Source organism: Sorex araneus, chromosome 11 (genome assembly GCF_027595985.1).
Source record: "Sorex araneus isolate mSorAra2 chromosome 11, mSorAra2.pri, whole genome shotgun sequence".
NCBI classification, from domain to species: Eukaryota; Metazoa; Chordata; class Mammalia; order Eulipotyphla; family Soricidae; genus Sorex; species Sorex araneus.
In genome coordinates, this window is record NC_073312.1 from 37,839,847 (window position 1) to 37,858,131 (window position 18,285).

Sequence of the window (18,285 nt, forward strand, 5' to 3'; positions counted from 1 at the left end):
CTCTGCACTCAGGAATTACTCCTGGTGGTGCTTGGAGGACCATATGGAATGCTGGGATGCTAGGGATTGAACCTGGGTCAGCCCCGTGCAAGGCAAATGCCCTACCTACTGAACTATCACTCCAGCCCCAGCACTCAGTATAATAGCTAAGATGTGGAATCAGCCTGGATATCCAGCAAGCAGATCATGAAGATCTGTGTGATGTAGACCCCACCTTTGAGAGGTCCTCAGTACTACAAACTATAGTAAAGTGAAATAAGTCATAATCAAAATAATTTGGAAGACATCACACTCTACAAAATTATTTCTATAAAAATACAAAGTACCAAAACAAGAAAAAGAAAGGGGTAAAGATGGTTAAATGAAGAGCACATGTTGCATTTAAGCAGAGCATCCAGAAGTAGACGGCTCCCACACTCCCAAGAAAGAATGGTTTCTCTCAGCTGTACCCCAAGTGCAGCACTTGCTCCCTGTGTTAGATTCCCACTACTATGTAACAACACAGACCTACTGCTTAGTACTATACAAATCTGTCATCTGATACATAGCATGATAGATGACTATTCAGTGTCCTCTTTTCTGGAAGGTCTGGGAAAGAATACAAATCCCCTCATTCAGGTTGTCGGCAGCCTTAGATGGAAAACCCAATCTCCTAGCTGACTGTCAGTGAAACTGCTTGCAGTCCCGTATCCTTCTCCCCATCTTCAACCCTTCTCTTGCTTCCAATCTCTGAAGTCTTAGCTGCCACCCAGAGAAAGGTATCTGTTGTTATTCCATTCACAGCTGACACAAGATGGAAGTGACACTGAAATAGGAAACAGAGAAAAAAGAGAAGTAGGTGGCGTTTCACGGGGGTGCCCGGAGAAGGGAATAGGCTGGGCCTAATAGCCAGGTGACTGCCGTCTTAACAATCTGTCTGCCTGAACATGGCAATAACCCCGAAATATAAGAAAGCTTCTCCTTAATGATCAAAGAGACTGGTCCCACCTAAGCTTAATGAAAAGACTTAGTGGGTAGGGAGCTGGTTCCCCTCCTTAGTTAGAAAAGTATGAAGGACCTCTGTCTAATGCCAGGCACAAAAGTCAGATCAAAGTGGATTAAAGACCTCAATATCAGACATGAATCTATAAAGTACATAGTGGAAAATGTAGGCAGAACTCTCCATGGCATTGAAGCTAAAAGCATCTTTAAGGATGAAACAGCACTGACCCTGCAAGTGGAAGCAAACATAAACAAATGGGACTACATCAAACTAAGAAGCTTCTGAACTTCAAAAGAAACAGTGACCAAAATACAGAAAGAGCCCACAGAATGGGAAAGAATATTTACCCAATACCCATCTGATAAAGGATTAATATCCAGGATATACAAGACACCAGCAGAATTGTACAAGAAAAAGACCTCCAACCCCATCAAAAAATGGGGTGAAGAAATGAACAGAAGTTTCCTCAAAAAAGAAATACAAATGGTAAAAAGGCACATGGAAAAAATGCTCCACATCACTAGTTATCAGGGAGATACAAATCAAAAGAACAACGAGATAATTGTTAATAACAAAAGAACAATCATCCACACCAGAGAATGGCACACATTCAAAAGAACAAAAGGAACCAGTGCTGGTGTGGATGTGGGGAAAAAGGGACGCTCTTTCACTGTTGGTGGGAATGCTGACTGGTCCAGCCTTTCTGGAAAACAATATGGACAATCCTTCAAAAAACTAGAAATTGAGCTTCCATATGACCCTACAAAATCACTTCTGGTAATATATCCCAAGGATGCAAAAAAGCACGGTCAAAATGACATCTGTACCTATATGTTCTTTGCAGCACTGTTCACAATAACCAAAATATGGAAACAACCCAAGTGCCTTAGAACAGATGACTGGTTAAAGAAACTTTGGCACATCTACACAATGGAATACTATGCAGCTGTTGGGAAGAGATAAAGTTATGAAATTTGCTTATAAATGGAAAAAACATGGAGAGTATCATGCTAAATGAAATGAGTCATAAAGAGAGAGACAGACATAGAAGGACTGCACTCATTTGTGGAGTACATAATAACATCACATGAGGCTGACACCCAAGGACAGTAGATACAAGGGCCAGGAGGATTGCCCCATAGCTGGAAGCCTGCTTCATGAGCGGAGGGGAGAAGGCAGATGGAATAGAGTAGGAAAGAAAGACATCATTTTCTTTCATCACAAAGAAAATGATGGCTGGAGGAATCAGTCAGGTTGGGAGATGTGTGCCAAAAGTAGATAATGAACCAAACATGATGACCTCTCAGTGTCTGTGCTACAACCCATAATGCCCAAAAGTAGAGAGAGAGTATGGGGAATATTGTCTGCCATGGAGGCAGGGGGAGGGTGGGAAAAGGGGAGTATACCGGGGATATTGGTGGTGGGGAATGTGCACTGGTGGAGGGATGGGTGTTTGGTCATTGTGTGATTGTAACCTAAACATAAAAGCTTGTAACTATCTCACAGTAATTCAATAATTTTTTTTAAAAAACCTTATTACCTTAAAAAAAAGAAAGAGAAGTATGAAGAAGGGAGGGCACTCTCTGCCCTGCAAGTATCCCGCTCAGGACCTCTTCATTGCTGCCTGGGAGCTTGCAACTCAACTTCACTTCACTTCCAATAACACCTTGCTTGAGCTGGAACATTTTTTTAAATTTTTATTTTATTGAATCACCGTGAAAAAAATACAAAGCTTTCAGGTTTAAGTCTCAGTCATATAATGATTAAGCCCCCATCCCTTCACCAGTGCACATGTTCCACCACCAAGAACCCCAATATACGCCCCTCCCACCCACCCTCCACCTAAGTAGCTAATGATCTTCACTTTATTCTCTCTATACTTTGAATACATTCAATATTTCAATAGAGAACTCACTATTATTGTTTGGAATTTTCCCCCAACAATCAGGCCTGCTGAAAAGGCATCATTTAATAATTTCTTTTCATTGCTGAGAATGAAGACTCTATGAGCTCTTTTGAAGTTGGATTTCTGATATTTTATTGAGCTGGAACATTTTGTCTGTCACCTCCTGCTTCTCAATCTTTGGTTGTCAGCAACAACAGCTTACCTGCACTAACTCAGTACAGCCACAGGTTCTGGGCCTTACGGTGGAACATCCTTGGAGGGTCATTTAGAAATTCTGCTTACTGGACCACCATATATATTCCCTTCCTGCTCAGGAGGTTACTAAATATACAGCCTTCCCAATCCAGAACCAAGAGACAGCAATCTGTTCCTGACTGCCAGCACAGCAGATCTGACTTCATATAATAAAGCCAAATAAAATCTCACTTGGTGTTTAGACAATGTACAGACTGAGATTGCATTTCAGCAAACTTTCTGCTTAGCACATAAGCTTCTCTGTGAAAATAACTTTGGATGAGTGTTTCTGGTTTCTATAAATAAACATCTAGTTGTATTCAACTCCAAAATGAGCTAAAATTAAAGAAGAGAGGCCAGTTTTTTGGCCATACTGATAAGTATGTATTGACTCTCACTTGATAAGAGCTGTATCAAGAATAAGCTTTCACAATGGCAATTGATTAAATGATCATGAAAGTAGATAATATATGCAATATATTCATAGCAGTATATGTATAATACAGCCTATTCTATTCTAAGATGATTTCCAGTATAAATGACTCTCAGCATAGCCTGGCAGGAAATGTTAACAAATTCTTTTCTTGGGCTTCCAAGAGAAAGTGAGAATAATGTGAATCGTACTATGTCCCCAGCACAATGTAAAGCATATATTATAGAGACAAGGCAGTAGTTCTCAACCTTCCAAAGCATGTCTTCATATTATAAGGTAAGGAGATTGCAAATACAATTTGTTTTTATGAAAATTTACATAGAAGATAATGAGTCTTGAGGCTGGAGCAATAGCACAGTGAGTAGGGCATTTGCCTTGCATGCGGCCGACCCAGGTTCGATTCCCAGCATCCCATATGGTCCCCTGAGCACCACCAGGAGTAATTCCTGAGTGCATGAGCCAGAAGTAACCCCTGAGCATTGCTGGGTATGACCCAAAAAGAAAAATAAAAGATTATGAGTCTTAAGCAAATATGATTTCATATCTCCCAGAACTAAAGAGTGACTATGTAGAGATCAAAAATCACCTAAAGTAATAGTGAAAAGACTGCTTCACAATTATTTACCACTCAAAGGGACCCTTAGTTATTATATTCAACTGTTTATATTTACCTTTTCTAACAACCAAGAAAGTATTCTCTCTGGAGAAAATTCTAGAGTAGAGGCAAAAAGCAATGACTTTGGACTCCAAAGTCCTTGTTTTGTATTCTGAGGCCACTCCTCTGATCATACCACTTCCCTGAGCAAGAGTTTAATCATTTAAAAATTGAGTCAACAATCCACAGTTGTACAAGGATCAAAAAGAAATTACAGAGGTGTCATAGAACTATTTAAAGAATAGCTCTACCACCAAAAGGTAAAGCTTCTCTATGGTCTACCAACTATCAACCTGCAATATAAACTGTAGGTCTCTCCTAGGAAATGCCCTCATTCCAACAGAGGTTACCAGCGTCCACACTTGGGACAAAAAATCTATTTACTAGGGTAGTCATCTGGGCAGTCAACCTACAAACTTGGAAGAATGTGACCAATGGGAATATGAGGCAGGAAAGATGACCAGGAAGTTAACTAGTATGAAGGTTTCTCCTTTAATGTCAAGTGAGTTAGATGGTAATACATAAAGTGAGTCACCTAAAGCATGCAAGAATCCTCCCCCTAAACCTGAAGGCCCAAGCCTGGCCCCCATTTCTGTTATTTCATATGTTGGTAATCATCCAATACTCCACACTTTCCTGCTCCTATGACTCACTCCAGAAGGAGTGAGTGGTTAGCTCTCAGTTTTGTCCTCAAACATTTTTTTAGGGGATAGATAATAATAGCACCTGCCTTACAAACAGCCGACCTAGGTTCGACCCCCAGAAACTGAGTATAGCCTTTGAGCCCCACTAGGAGTGAGTCCTGAGCTCAGAAACAGAAGTAAATCTTGAGTACTGCTAGATGTGGCCCGAAACTAAAAATAATGGAGCTTGGGGGGTTATACCTATTATTTATTGTCCTTCTACCCTCTTCATTTCTTTCATAGTACTGACAAAGGTATGTAAAATAATATCTCTGGAATAGAAAGTTACCTTAGAAGTGGTTCCTGTTTATCTAGCAAGAACCTGGTACACACAAATGCTTACTGAACAGACAAGTACACTTGTTTATTAATAATATTAAAGGAGCAATTATGTCTATTAATCATAATTGTCACTGTCACTGTCATCCTGTTGCTCATTGATTTGCTCGAGCGGGCACCAGTAACGTATCCATTGTGAGACTTGTTGTTACTGTTTTTGGCATATCAAATACGTCACGGGTAGCTTGCCAGGCTCTGCCATGCGGGCGAGATATTCTCGGCAGCTTGCTGGGCTCTCCAAGAGGGACGGAGGAATTGAACCCGGGTCAGCTGCATGCAAGGCCAATGCTCTACCCATAGCACTATTGCTCCATTAATCATAAATGAAAACAAAAATTCTCAAACTCACTGGTCTCAGGATTCCTTTACACTTTTTACTGAGGATCCCAAATAGTTCATAGTCATGTGAGTTACATCAATGATTTATATATTGGAAATGTTTAGACACAAGACTACCCACACCTGTGCCATTAGTGTCAGAGAGGAGATAATATCTTGCATGCCACCTAGCTTCTAGAAATACCAATATGCACCTGTAAGAGGATAACTGGAAAAGTCAAATAATAATGTCTTCATATGATTATGTAACATTTTTACTATTGCTCCCCACATTTCAGGAGACTCACAACCAAAATATAAAAACTAAAAGTTGGGCCAAAAACAATAACCAGCCAGAAAGAAAAATACATATAAATAGTATGGTCAAACTTTGTAAATGGGGAGTAAAATCCCAAAACACTGTCCATAGTGCATCCTCAAAACTCAAAGTGAGGCTATGTAGTGTCTTCAATGAAGCAGGCTGTCATCACTCCATGCCCCTTCAATTCACTAGTTCCTGCCACAGAAAAATGGGGGTCTTGCTTTAAGATAGTTGTTTTCTACACTTCACATAAATTAAGAAAAGCACATTTTGCCTTACTCTACAAGCTTTTAGTAACTCACTCGTCAACTATGTAGCAGAGACACAGAGAAGATATCTTTGTCAAGACCACCGCAAAAATGTATGTGGCCTTATTAGACTGTATTTACTGACCTGAGACATTCTGCTGTATCTCATTCCAATCTAATGGTAAGATCATTTACTAAACAGTCAAAAGATCTAGGAGTTAATATCCAAATTCAATGAGGTTTGCTTGCCACATGAAAGAACTTGTCACTTTATCAGCCCATTAAACATGATCAATTTGACTTTTATCTAGGAAGATCTAATTAACCTGAGGTATATAATTATCATTGTATCTGAATAAAACCAAGAAGACCTCTTAAATATTCTACAAGGAAACCACCATCAGCATCTAGAGCCTGCTTGGCTGCAGGGAATGAGGGCATTTGTGCTTCAAGCCTTATGGGTATCCACCATACCATAATAGGCAACTCCATGCTTGGGCCAGGTTTCACGCCCATGGTGAGTAAAATGGTTCCTGCAGAGTATATGAATTTCATTTCTGTGTGCCCTTCCTGCTTATCAAGATCTAAACGAAATATTTCACAAAGTCTAACCCCCAAATTTAGGCCAATCTGTAGTGGCTAGATGGAAAAAAAGCCAACTTATTAGGACAGTGAGATCAGTTCAAGCTATCTAGACAATTCCAATCTTTTTTTTTTGTTTTTTTTTGTTTTTTTTTTTAAAGTCAGGCTTCAGACTGGGTTTTCCTTTGTCTTACATTTCTTTTTTTTTTTTTTTTTTTTGCTTTTTGGGTCACATCCAGCGATGCTCAGGGGTTACTCCTGGCTTTGCACTCAGGAATTACTCCTGGCGGTGCTTGGGGGACCATATGGGATGCCAGGAATCGAACCCGGGTCGGCCGCGTGCAAGGCAAACGCCCTACCTGCTGTGCTATCGCTCCGGCCCCCAATTCCAATCTTTTTTAAAGCAGGGCTTCTCATTGCCTAATACATACAAAAGGGGTGAACAGCACTGAAAACACTTCAGACTCATTACATGGTTGATTTAAAAATAATCTGCTGCTTTTGTGCATTCAGAAACATTTATTATTGTCAAATTTGCATGATTTCCACGTTCAGTTTTATGTCAACCCCAAAAGGAGTTACAATCCACCATTTACGAATGAAAAGCTAGGCTTTTCCTGTTTTGGAGAAGCCCATTTTCTCATTCTTTCTCTCTTTCTTTCTCTCTTTCTCTCTCCCTCTCTTTCATCTCTCTCTCACTTTTTTGTTGGGGGGAAGGTCACACCTGGCAATGCAAGGGGTGACTCCTGGCTCTTTACTCAGTAATTACTTGTGACAGTGCTCGGGAGACCATATGGAATGTTGGGGACCAAAACCAGGTCAGGCATCTGCAAGGCAAATGCCCTATCTGCTGCTGTACTGTCACTCCAGCCCCACATGTTCTCTCTTAAGCATGTATCTCTGTGTATCAGTGTGTGTGTGTGTGTGTGTGTGTGTGTGTGTGTGTTGGTCTTTGTCTCCCCTCACATTTATCTAAGTATATTTCTTATGCTCAGGGGTTACTCCTCGCTCTGTATTCAGGAATTACTCCTGGTGGTGCTCAGGGAACCATAAAGGATGCCAGGGATCGATTCAGGGTCAGCCATATGCAAGGCAAATGCCCTATCTGCTAAAATATCGCTCTAGCACTCTAAATATATTTCTTTAAATAAATCACTAAAGGCAGTAGTCAGGGAAAGATACAATATGACATTGGTGAAGGGAAGCAGTCACTCTGGAGAATAGAATGCTGAATGGAGGTATCAACTACCTACTATAAAGGCAGGCTGGAGGGTAGGAGAGTAACTGAGGACAGTGGTGAGGGAAGTGGACACTGGTGAAGGAATTGGTTTTGGAACATTGACTGGAAACTTAATTATGAATGACTTGGTAACTTTGTAACTCATGGTGGTTCAATAAATCTTTTTAAAGTAAAACAAAATGAAACCCCAGAGGAAACAAAAATACTAAAACAATGGATCACTTTCGAACAAAATCTAGATAGAACACTATGAGATCATTTCACCTGTTCTCATCCTTTACCTCATATGTAAGGGGTAAAGAGTAAACTGTAGAAGCAAGCAGACTATAGGTAACTGATTAACTTGAGTATAAGCTAATGCTGAACCCAGCTGAAGGCTGAGTTGGCAGAAAACATTTGACAAAGACAACAAGGATTTCAAACAGCATAAAACATACCAGTGATCTGACCTTTCCATGTGTCTTCAATGAAGTATCTGCTTAAGTATGTCTTACACTAAAGATAAGTTTACCTGTCAGGGTCTAAAAGTAGCTTAATATATTCGTTTTATAATTAGTGCAATAAGGAACTTCATTCTCAAGTTATCTTTCACAGATTTGCCTTCTTTCTTCCCCATTTATTTGGCAAAAGCCCGAATAACTATATTATACTGGTTCTCTTAGAAACAGACACATACTACAACAAAATTTCATATTAATGGGTTCACTGGGAAGTTGTAAGAGCACAGATTACTCCTGAGATTTTTACCTGGGCCCAGTACAGCATGAAAGATTTCCTGTTTTAAAATTGAGAGTTCAAAATCTTGGTTCTGTTCTTGGTAGAATGACATAAGGTTTTCACATTTCCCTGATTCTGTGAGTTTTAGTACAGAGCTACAAACACTTTTTAGGAAAATGCCTATCATGCCTACAGGATTGTTATTGTGATCATGTTTCTTTCTTATCTTTTTATGCTAGTATCTAGTTTACCACCTGGCACAAGGAACACTCAAAAATGTGAGCATGAAGGAAGAAAGAGAAAAGTAAGGGAGGGAATGCCTTAGTTATTGTCCTATTTAAGTCAGAGTTCAGGGATTGTGGAGATAACTCAAAGAGGTAGAGTGCAGATTTTGTATGCATAAATACAAGGTTTTATCCCTGGCACTGCATGGTCCCCTGTGCAACACTGGAAATAAATTCTGAACACCAAGAAAGGAACAGTCACCCCATGAACAGTCAAGAGTTCAGAGTTCAATCCAATCATACAGTCTGTCTTTGATAATAATAATAACTACCATAAAAGTCTATATAAACCTAAATTACTATATTCAATAAGGTATTTTTCCTTTTTTTTTTTTTTTTGGTTGTTGGGCCACACCCGGCGATGCACAGGGGTTTCTCCTGACTCTGCACTTAGGAATTACCCCTGGTGGTGCTCAGGGGACCATATGGGATGCTGGGAATCGAAACTGGGTTGGCCGGGTACAAGGCAAACGCCCTACCCACTGTGCTATTGCTCCAGCCCCTATATTCAATAAGGTTTGACAGTCTTTACTATCTACTCAAGTATCCCACAGTTCCTCATAAATATTATTCTTAAGTCCCACGACCCTGAAACTGCACTCTTACCTGAATTTTACTCAATGGGACGTTATATCTAAACAAAGTATTTCCTAGCTATGTGTTTACTAGTTATGTGGCTTCCTCAAAGCCACATAGCTAGTAACCCTACTCCATTTAACCTCAAAGCTTTCAAAGAGCAACTCAGAATGCCTACTCCCCAGGCCTAAAGGGAGGACATACACAAAATGTTCTTATAGGCCCCCACTTTTTAAGTCCCACTTGAGGTTGCATACCTTAAAATTTTGCTTTAAAGTAATTTTTTATGTTATTACAAGTCATATGATTTTATTTTTATACTTATTTAACAAATTAAACATGTTTATTATATACCTGGGATCACTTTAAATTCTTCTGGCAAAAGGGAATAAGGAGTGTAAAAATTTAGGAAACTCTGCCCTAGACTTTAGTTTCTTAAGTGTTGGGGTTGTAACCCCTTGTTTAAGAAGTGAAGCTCTATATCAGAGGTTCCCAAACTTTTTGGCCTGCCACCCTTTTCATAAAAAAAAAAATGCGGGGCTGGAGTGATAGCACAGAGGGTAGGGTGTCTGCCTTGCACGCGGCCGACCCGGGTTCAATTCCCAGCATCCCATATGGTCACCCGAAAACCACCAGGGGTAATTCCTGAGTGCATGAGCCAGGAGTAATCCTTGTGCATCACTGGGTGTGACCCAAAAAGAAAAAAAAATTGCTCAGAATTCTCCTGGAAATCTACAAAGGTGCCTAAGACCACTACTGCACTCCAAATCATTTCACTGGCCCGTCTGCTGAATGGGGTGGGATGGTATCCCCCAGTCTGAAACACTAGACTAAGTCCTGGATTGGAATCCTAGAGTCCAAGTTAGTATATCCTTAGAGTCCTAGTGAAATAAAGGTATTACAAAGAGTTGTAACTACAAAGGTTATAGACAAACTAGACAAACTTTGTCTCTGGTTTCCAGTCTGATAGAAGAACTCTGAAATTTTTCTTTTTTTGTCTCTTCTTTGTCCTGACACTTGAGAAACTAGGTCACATGCTGGTTCTTAACCAGTGTTTCAAAACATGATGACCTCTCAGTGTCTGTGTTGCAAGCCATAATGCCCAAAAGTAGAAAGAGAGTATGGGGAATATTGTCTGCCATGGAGGCAGGAAAAGGGTGAAAAAGTGGGGGGGGGGGCGGTATACCCGGGATATTGGTGGTGGAGGGATGGGTGTTTGATCATTGTGTGATTGTAACCCAGACATGAAAGTTTATAACTATCTCATGGTGAATCAATAAATTTTTTTAATTATATATTAATGAGCTTGCTTATTTTTACTGTTTTTTGTCTATGTTTTGTGTCTATTTGACTGTAATAGGTAGTACTGGTGTTGAATATCCCTGATGACTATAACAAAAACAAAAGAACAAAATAGAATTTTATTTACTCCAGTCACTGTAAACTAAACTATTTTTTACATATTGTACATATGGTGTGGCTACCTCTAATAAGATTTCTATTTAGCAAGAGAAGCCTCTCCAGAAACTGGTTTTACTAGAGTATCAAACTTTTTAAGTTGTGAATTATCACATTTTGTTTTGGGGCCACACTGGCAGTGCTCAGTGCTTACTTTTGGCTCTACACTCAGGGATAACTCCTGGCAGAGTTTTGGGGAACCTTATGGGGTGACAGGGATCAACCTGGCTTGACTGTATGCAAAGCAAGTGCCCTTAAGCATATTTTTTGTTAATAATCTTATACATAATGGTTTCTTGTGGATGTAATTCTGACGCCACACCCTTCACCAGTGTACCCGTCTCCCTTTACTGTCTCTCAACCATCTTCCCTCTCACCCACCCTCCAACTCAATTGTGTCAGTCCCTCCATTATGTCCCCTTTGGAATACTGTTGCTGCCTCACTGTTTATCTTATGCGAGAGATCATTCTGTAATCTGAAAGGATATATGCACATTCTTGTTCATTGCTGCACTTAGTAAAATAGCCAAGATATGGAAATGACCCAAATGTCCACCTATAGATGAATGGATCAAGAAGTTGTAGTATATGTACACAGTGAAATATTATGTGGCTCTAAGAAATAACAAAATCATGCACAATTTGCAGCAACATGGATAGAACTAGATGGCATCATGCTTAATGAAGTCAGCCTGAATGATCACTTTATACTTGAATCCTTTCACAGCTCCTGCTGTTACTCCTCTTTGTGAAGCACTGGGTCTCTCACTTTAAGAGCAGGAAGCAATGGTGACTCCCTCTCATACTTAATAGGGCATCTAGTTTGAGTGGGGAGACACTTTAAACCAAATAATTTTTTTTTCAGACAGGTGCCTAGCAGAACAAGAGAATTATATATTGTAGATAGATAGATAAGATAGATAGATCGATCGATCAATAGATAGATAGATATAGATAGATAGATAGATAGATAGATAGATAGATAGATAGATAGATAGATAGATAGATAGATAGACAGACAGACCACATTGTGTATCCTTTGAATAAAAGGGGAAAGCATTAATTCCCTTTGGAATAGAGCAATCATCAGTCTAACTCACTGGACAATTCAAATGTAAAATTAAATGCAGTGTCTACTTTAAATTCCACTACTTTAACCTTCAACTCAGTAGAAGAGCCTATTCATGAACTTATCCAAATGACTAACAAAGACTTAACTAGTTTACCAGCCTTGCTGACTATGTTCACAGGAGGAAGCTTTATGGACCAAAACCCCCCAAAAGTCAAATATACCAAAATAACTCTCCAGAAACCCTAGAAGCTAAAGCTCTCCCATAGATATATCAGATCAAAACACTGAGCTCATAGCTCTCACAAAAGCCTCACATTTGGAAAACAGTAAAGTTATTATCTATATAAACTTTCATACTTTCATGATTATACATACTCATGAAGCTGCATGGAAAGAGAGACTTGCTAATTCCGTATCAAGGAAATTTCACCTTGCTGGATGTCATTTGGATATAACAGAAGTAGCTATGACTCACTGACCTGGATAGAAGATCAAGTCACACTGAAAGTAAAAAACTGGCTGAAAAGGCAGTCAAAAAAGCTTATCCATAAACTAAACTCAGCCACAAAACTCAGCTTTTCACTTTGGTGCCAACATCTCCTATTTTAAACCTAATGCACATTAAGAGCACATGAATGAGTATTTTATATTGATCCAACTTACTCACTGAACTCCCAATATATGACTTCCAAAATGAGACGGATAAGCAATAAGGATAGAAAAAGTCTAGTCCTTTTGTTTGTGACCGATGAATAAATATTTAACTATATATATCAAAGCACTCATATAAATCAAAGCAGAGATGTCACCCTTCGATGAAATCAGAACTACTTCCTTAGTCCCATCATATAGCGACTGACAGGTCTTATAAATAACCCTAAGGCAGGATTCCCACTCACCATCAAAGAAATACAAGCTCGCAGCTACAACCCTGAATACAATGAACAAATGAAGTTAATTGTCATGCCTCTGGATATAAAAGACTATAGGTATTTCTTGGTGTTTTCCACTATCTAGCCAGGTGGCAATCCATAAAAACAGCTTGAAGTGAAATGTTATTAAAGGAGATTAAAGGCTCGCCACTGAGATGTGATCCTGGGGGTCACAGGTGTGCAGCCTCTCCGCAGCTGCACAAGCATGACTCCAAAGGCCAGCTAAACTACTTTTGGTATGGGCAGCTCCTTGCAGAATGTCTCCAGACTGAGAACTAAGCCGAAGCCTCATGCCTGCCCAGGAGGGGAAAGGTATTTCTCTCTCGCCTTTTTCCTTGCCGGGGGTGAAGGGCGGGGCGACCGCCATATTATGAGGACCACAGATGAGAGTTACAAGCTTGCAATGATCCAATATCTGGAAGAAATTTCCCTGGACTTAGTTACTAAAATACAGAAATCCAAAACCAAGAAATAAAAAAATTTTAAAAATAAAAAATAAAGGAGATTAAAGAATAACATGTCTAGGTGCAGACTGACCTATTCTCTACAGTGATTCAGAGGTTTCTTTGTTACTAAAATAATCAGGAAACATCAGAATCCTTACAAATTCAATGGAAATTGCATATCTCCAATAAAATAGTAAAAAATAAATCATATCCTAGCTAAAATATTAAAGATACTACCCTGGTTTGGGATGGAGCAATAGCGCAGCAGGTAGGGCGTTTGCCTTGCATGCGGCCGACCCAGGTTCGATTCTTCCGCCCCTCTCAGAGAGCCTGGCAAACTACCGAGAGTATCTCACCCACACGGCAGAGCCTGGCAAGCTACCTGTAGCGTCTCACAATGGAGACGTTACTGGTGCCTGCTCGAGCAAATAGATGAGCAACGGAATGATACAATGATACTACTCTGGCTTAGGAAAAAAATTTGCAACTGCCTTGCTTAGGGTAAGTGTGGCTTCTAGAAGTGGCTTTAATTCAGACCTTTTAAAATGTTACACTACCTCCCACCGCCAAGATGTGATCCCGGGGGCCACACGCGTGTGCGGCCTCTCCGCAGCTGCACAAGCATGAATCCAGACCCAGCAAAACCTCTTTCGGTATGGGCAACTCCTCACAGAATGTCTCCAGCCTGAGAACTAAGCCTCGGCCCCGTGCCCGCCCAGGAGGGGAAAGGTATTTCTCTCTCTTGCCTCTTTCTCTCCGGGGATGAAGGGCGCGGTGTCCGCCATATTAAGATGACCACAGATTGGGTTTTCAAGCCTGCAATGATCCAATATCTGGAAAAAATCTCCCTGGACTTCGTGTTAAAGTACAGAAATTCAAAACCGCGCGGCCGCAGTAGCTTATGTCTTCACAGTAGGTCTGAGTCTAGTGGGGTACTCCTAACAACAATAGTGATGAGGTTTGTGTTGAAATATTGAATGTAACCAAAGTAAACAGAGTGTGAAGTGAAACTTATCAGTTACAAGGTAGGGGGTGGGGGGGCGGGATGGGAGGTGTACTGTGTGGGTTTTTTTTTTTTTTGGTGGTGGTATATGGGCACTGGTGAAGGGATGGTTGTTTCAGCATTGTATAACTGAGACCTAAGCCTGAAAGCATTGTAATCTTCCACAGGGTGATTTAATAAAATAAAAATTTTTATTTAAATTAAAAAAAATAAAAAAATAAAAATAAAATGTTACACTACCTAATTCTGAATTTATGTACAGTTTACTAAATAAGCAATGTGTTAAGATCTTTATTCTATTAAGTCTATACCATCCTTAAGGGGAAATCTTAACAGCTATTTGAAAAGCTATTTGTTTCTAGCAATTTACTTTTTCCCATGGATGTACCCTTCCTTGATATGTGGGAAATTTGGAAAAAGAGAATGCCACCCTGAACTCAAATTTGGAACTCAAATTTGGATAAAGAGAATGCTACTCAGAAAATCAACTTCACCCAAATTGGATTGGGTCCTACCAGGTACTCTTGGCTACCCACTATTCATAAGTAAAACATAAAGGAAATCTAGCCATGGATCCATCATACTCCAGTCAAACTGGTCTTCTACCACAGGATTCTCTGAGACCTTACTGACCTTACTATCAAATATTCCTGAACATTCCAATATTAACTACAGCCTAAAAGGTACGTGAACAAATGCTCTGCATCACTAATCATCAGGGAGATGCAGATCAAAACTACCATGAGATAGCACCTCACACCACAGAGAATGGCACACATCCAAAAGAGCAAAAGCAACCGCTGTTGGAGAGGATGTGGAGAGAAAGGGACCCTTCTACACTGCTGGTGGGAATGCTGACTGGTCCAGCCCCTTTGGAAAACAATATGGACGCTTCTCAATTAGAAATTGAGCTCCCATTTGATCCAGGATTACCACTTCTGGGAATACATCCTGGAGAAACAAAAAAGTATAGTCGAAATGACATCTGTACTTATATGTTCATCACGGCACTGTTTACAATAGCCAGAATCTGGGAAAAAACCCGAGTGCCCGAGAACAGATGACTGGTTAAAGAAACTTTGATACATCTATACAATGGAATACTATGCAGCTGTTAGAAAGGATGAAGTCATGAACTTTGCATATAAGTGGATCAACATGGAAAGTATCATGCTAAGTGAAATGAGCTAGAAAGAAAGTGACAGACACCAAAAGATTGCACTCATCTGTGGAATATAGAACAACAGAGTAGGAGACTAATACCCAAGAATAGTAGTATATAATGCCAGGAGGTTGGCTCCATAACTTGGAAGCAGGCCTCACATGTTGGTGGAAAGTCATCCCAGATAGAGAAGGGAATACCAAGTAAAATGTGATTGGAGATGCTGTGCAGGGAGGGAGATGCGTGCTGAAAATAGACTAGAGACTGAACACGATGGTCACTCAATGCCCCTGTTGCAAACCACAACACCCAAAAGGAGAGAGAACAAACTGGAATGCCCTGCCACAGAGATAGGGTGAGGTGGGGGGGATCGGATGGGGGGGTGGGAGGAATACTGGCTTCATTGGTGGTGAAGAATGGACACTGGTGGAGGGATAGGCTCTCAAACATTGCATGAGGGAAAAACAAGCACGAAAAGATGTGAATCTGTAACTGTACCCTCACTGTGACTCACTAAAAAATAAATTGAAAAAATAAATTGAAAAAAAATATTAACTATAGCCTAAGTTAAACTTTACCAAATATTTTTGTGAGCTACTAACAGATTTAAAATTGCTCTTTCAAGACAAATAATAAAAAAATCCCTACTTCTAGTTTTAGTAGTCTTTTGCCTTGTAGTTTTATAATAATTTCCTACTTTTTTGTACTTTTTGAGAAGCCAAATCATGTTTCTTTGAGAAGCCAAATACTGTTTCTTGTAAAAACTATAATAGTATTAATTCCTAGTATTCTAGGACTTATTTTCCCACTTATCAAATGGGACACCTCAATTCTGTTCAATGTCCTAAAAAAATTTCTCCAGTACTATAAATTCCTCACATCCTACTACACAATCCCTGTCATAAGTAAGTAGGCTGACGGTGAAACTGTAGTTCTACAGAAACAGGGCTACCTGACACTGGTAAAATGGTAAGGCTAAAAATTTATAATGTAACTACCAGGAAGAAACAAGAAGCAGAAATTCTCTTCCCACCATCCCCACCCCAGTTTCTCAGAATAATATAAGAACTGTTACTGGTTCTTTTTATTTTAGGAGGCAATTAGTCCTGAAACCCACTTCCCATTTGTTTCAAGCCCCTCTTTGTAAACAAAGGGACAGGGAGGTAGATTCTAGCATTGTTATTATCTCTATTGAGCTGTGGAATGCAATAAAAGCCTTTCCCTTCTAGTAAAAGGTGTGTGCCAATGTTTGGCTTTCTGATCCAACAGGTAGCAAACCTTCATTAGTCTTTGAAAGTACCTGTGGGTGACAAGGAGATAGCTCAAATGGTGGTAGGTCTTGAACGTAAAGCTCAGAACCACAATGCTGAACCCTACTGGGTGTCTCCCAGTACTTCGTAAGTTAAAATGGCATATAATATGACTAATATTTCTGATTATTTAGGAATTCCAAAGCAGCAGGGCAGGTTCTGTTATATTAGTTGAATCTCTCTATCAGAATATGTATGACACTGGCTAATAGACTGGGAGCTCTATCTCTTTAAGGAGCCAGTGTGGGCACATCTGAATGGCCCAGGATTGAAGTAAGCAGTACTGTTGAGTGAGCTAGCTACAGTAAGACACTAAAAGATTCCTGCGCAGTTCTAGTATATGATATGCTTTCTGGCAGGTTTCTCCAGTGCCTATTCCAGGCTATTGGATGGCCAACACTCATCACTTTCTCAGAGTTTGCTTTTTCAGTTTTCTTTTTCTCTCAGACCCATCCAGTTGGAGGTGGTCTTCAGATTTAATGTACACCAGTATGAGGCAAAAAGAAGTCAGGCAGCTTCTGTGAAAGTTCTTGCCTTCCCTTATTCTCTGCCACTCTTCTCCTGTCAAGCCCACAGGACTTTCCTACCTGGAAATCCAGTTCCTATCTGAGACTATAAGGGGCTAAGTAAGAAAATGACAACATGCTAAAGAAGGTATGTCATAGAAGAAACAAAATGCCTTGGTCTCTAGAAACATCTGAGCAACTACATCAGCTTTGGGACACCTATCTCCAAGATATCACTGGAGACATAGATATCCGTAATTATGCTATCAGACAGCTACACTGTTTGTCACTACCACTGAAAGTGAATTCCTAATTAAGGTGACAGGCTTTCAGGAGACTCAGATTTCTTTAATATGAAAGTAAATGATTTCTACCAGAAGAAATGGGTTTTTCTCCCATTAGCCACTTCTCCCTTGACAAACACATAACCTAGCACAATAGCCTCATACCTCATTGTACTGGTTCCAGGACAGATTAAAGAAACATTCAACGATTGTATTATTAGCTCCACATAGATGCTAACCTGACAAAAATTTCAAGTAGCTGGCGGTTTGGGGCTGAAAACTCCACACCTTCTCAGAGTTGGGATGGGAGACTTCCCCTACCTCTCTACTTCGGGGAACCCCAGCAGCCACACCCATGTCCCATTGCCACTGCCATGTAAGATCATCTACTGGCCTTGTTCCAGAGACTCATAAATATATTTCAAAAGAGATCAACTAACTGCAAAAATTTCTCGGATATCCAATCCTGGCTGAGAGCGCAGGGGCAATCTTGGGAAAGTATCAGGCCAAGTTTCCACCCTATCAAAGCTAGTTAGCCGCACTCACACCCCAACAGCTGCTGCTATGCCTCCAAGTTGGACTGCCCAATTAAA

At 40.1% G+C, this 18,285-nt stretch overlaps 1 protein-coding gene across 3 annotated transcripts in view; it reads right to left on the minus strand.

Annotated features, from left to right (window-relative positions):
- MARCHF8 (membrane associated ring-CH-type finger 8) overlaps positions 1-18,285 on the minus strand; it is a 109,688-nt gene that overhangs the window by 15,528 nt on the left and 75,875 nt on the right. The gene's annotated exons all lie outside the window — the stretch shown is intronic.